Raw genomic sequence first — 3,271 nt, 5'->3', positions numbered from 1 at the left:
TAAGACTTAAGAGATGACTTAAGAGATGACTTAAGAGAGGACTTAGGACTTAAAGGAGGACTTAGGACTTAAGAGAGTACTTATGACAGGACTAAAGAGAGGACTTAAGACTTAAGAGAGGACTTAAGAGAGGACTTAAGAGAGGACTTAAGAGAGGAAAAGAAATAGGAAACCAATGGCAAAGAGTAAAAAATGAGAAGGTTTACAGTGAAAAAGACAGAGGGTGAGAGTGAAAAAGAGGACAAAAGAAGAGAGAAAAAAAAGAAGAGAAGCTGGAGAGAAAAAGAAATAAAGAGTAAAAGCATCAACTAGAGAGAAAAATAAATAGTTAGAAATAGTGAAACAGAGAAACAGAAGAAAAGACATACAGGGAAATAGAGAAGCAGAGAGAGAGAGAGTTAGAAACAGTGAGAAACAGAAACAAAGTTAGGGACGGACAGAAATGACGAGACAGAAAGAAAACTAAGAGAAGAAGCAAAGGAAGAAATACAGTGGGGAAAAAAAAATTACTAAACCACACCAAAAAAAACACAGGAGCCAAAGGGGGAGGGGGAGGGAGCGGGGGGCATCATTATTAGGGTTGATTCAACTTTATTGAATGATTTTTTTTATTTACACTCCAGCAAGACACATGAAAACAATTTATACGAATGGGAGCGTAGATACAATCCGTACGCTGACCGGTAGAAATCCCACTTACGTACGGAGCCGTATGTGGAAATGCGGCGGCAAATGCAAACACGGAACGATACGGGGCAATAGAAACCGAACGCATATTAACACAATATAACCTTTTTTCTATTTACATTACATTTTGTTTGATTGTTAGAGGAAAGACCAAAACAAAAATAGCACACAGAAAACAACAGTCATCCACCGTGACCGTCTCCTTCACATTGCACGCAAACTCACCGTCGCTCTCGTTTCAACCGCTCCGTTAAGCCCCGGCAATCGTTGTTCCTCGGGAACGTGGTTCCCTGGAGCCTCCTAAAAAATCCTCCTGCCTGACGAAAACCCCGGTCCCGGGACGGTCCGCCTCCCAACTTTGGCGATGAACTTCGCCGCGCGGACCGGCCAGGACCGAGGAAAAAAAAACCCAGCTGGGGGGAAAAAAGAAAAAACCCCAGCTGGGGATTTTTTATTCTAAATTTAAAAATGAGCTGAAAAACCTGAAAGGCAAAGGCCATACGCACAAGGTTAGAACCGGTCAACACACACTCACACCTGCAGACACCAGCTCTCACAGACAGACACGGACAATCACACTCTCTCACGCGCTCTTCCGCTTACACGCTGACCGCGACCCTTACTTGAAACTCTACGCTGACGCTTCGACGCGTCTTCTGACCGCGGCTCTTCGATGTCCGGTGGTAGATTCCGGGATAACGTGTAGGGACCCGGGGACCTGCGAGATGACAGAGACGACGGGAGGCGGTCGACGAGTGACTATCTGACGGCTAGGAGCTATTCCCGCTCCGGGTCCATAAATTTTGTACCCAAAACCCCCATAGAAGACAGATGAACTGTAAAGTTTTATACCTGCTCTACCTAACCGTGACTACGCGCCTGGGCAGGGCAGCTCCGATCGTAAGTGGCACGACAGAGGCATGTACAACATAAGCCAAGGTAGGTACATACAATATATGCACAATATAAGCCAACGTAGGTACATACAGTATAAGTACATACAATATAAACCGACATAGGTACATACGACATAAGTACATACAATATAAGCACATACAGTATAAGCCAACATAGGTAGGTACAACCTAAGCACGTACAATATAAGCCGACATAGATACAATATAAGTGAGGACTTGACGTAACTCTCCGGAAGATTAATTGTTGAGCCCTATACCCTTTGAGAAGGCGCAAGCTACGGAACTACTGCGGTCAGGCGATGAGGGTCTAATACGCTCCCTCTAGAAGTCCGAGATAATGGCACGGGAAGAGAAGGCGCTACCGAAGGCGAGAAGGAAGATGGATGAGAACGTCTCCTGTACTTCTTCCCGTCTCAAAAAGTAAAAATGTAATGATGCCAGAATAAGCGATATCCAGGAAGGTACACGAGTAAAATATGGCCGATACTGCAGAGAACAATGCCGATAAAGCCTCGAGATGTAACAAAGGCCTATGACGCAGAAATCAATGGACACGGATGACATAACATGGACACGAGTGGAAACTGCCTGGCAGTTCCACCTTATGGACCCAAGATTGCTAGTCCAAGATGAGTCATAGGCCGATGATGCCAAAGGAAAGAAAGCCCTAGGGCAATAGCATGTGATGATGAAATTTAACTCCTTTCAAGATGTTAGAGCCAAAGGACTTAAGAGGAAGCCTAAGAAGCTCAGTAGGCCTAGACAAGAAAGCGATGACTACGGCGTGACCGTGGCTATAGCTCCGGACGTGAAGGCGGGCTCCTCGGGTGAAAAGATCCACGACGACGTCGAGAGTCGAAGAAGGCCGCCGACGCAAACCTCGCGAGGACGCGAAGACGGATCGGAACTGCCCCGCCTGGCGAAGACTCTGGTGAGGCTGAGGAGAAACCCTCTCCCTCTGCTTCCGAGGGGCCCGTCCCACTACAGGCCTCTCCTCTAAGCTAACATCTAATTGTCTCCTGTGATAGTAAAGGTTTTTCCCCTTCTCCCACCTACTGGCCCCGACACTTAGCTTTTGCAAGACGACCGGACAAAATCCATCGTCAGCCGGACGTGGACGGCAACACGTTCTCTACGTCCGCTTCGGTGCTGCCGTTTCCAAACTTCAGCTATGCGCCTCCTCACGGTACCTAAGACAAAACAGAAAATGCAACTGGCGCCCTGCAAAAGAGGAATCCCCGGAACTCTGACGCACCGCTGCCCCGGCTCACCTGAAATCTTGATGCGACTCAACAGGCTGCCAGGAGGATACCTACAAAAGGAAAAGGTACAGGCTGAGCGTGCTGCCGCATAACGGTCACCTATGAGTCACCCAGCCTAAATGCCGACTCACCCGCTTGACTCTGTTCCTTCACACGCCTAGGGCAGCAATGACACCTGCAAAGAAACAAAGCAAAAAAAACCACACTGAGATACTTAGAAAAGACCACCACCCTGACCCGACAAGTACGCCCACCTACACCTTAAGCTTGCACCCACCTAGCCTCAGACATCTGGGATCAGAGACATCTCACAAGAGGACTGCTTAAAACAAAAAAAAAAAAAAAAAAAAAAAAAAAGGGGATGCTTAGACTTTCACCAGAAACTGAGACCTGTGCGAGAACAAC

General features: G+C 47.2%; 1 long non-coding RNA gene across 1 annotated transcript; it reads right to left on the bottom strand.

Annotated features, from left to right (window-relative positions):
* Positions 1–2,740: 2,740 nt before the first annotated feature.
* Positions 2,741–3,044, bottom strand: LOC128813087 (uncharacterized). Its single transcript, XR_008438907.1, has 3 exons — positions 2,998–3,044; positions 2,876–2,916; positions 2,741–2,794 (listed from the first exon to the last, which is right to left on the bottom strand). It is a non-coding gene; the product is annotated as an uncharacterized LOC128813087 (long non-coding RNA).
* Between the last annotated feature and the right edge of the window lie 227 nt (positions 3,045–3,271).

This window comes from Vidua macroura, chromosome 11 (genome assembly GCF_024509145.1).
Source record: "Vidua macroura isolate BioBank_ID:100142 chromosome 11, ASM2450914v1, whole genome shotgun sequence".
Lineage (NCBI taxonomy): Eukaryota > Metazoa > Chordata > Aves > Passeriformes > Viduidae > Vidua > Vidua macroura.
Note: the sequence above shows the minus strand (reverse complement) of the source record. Positions and strands in the feature narration are given on the sequence as shown.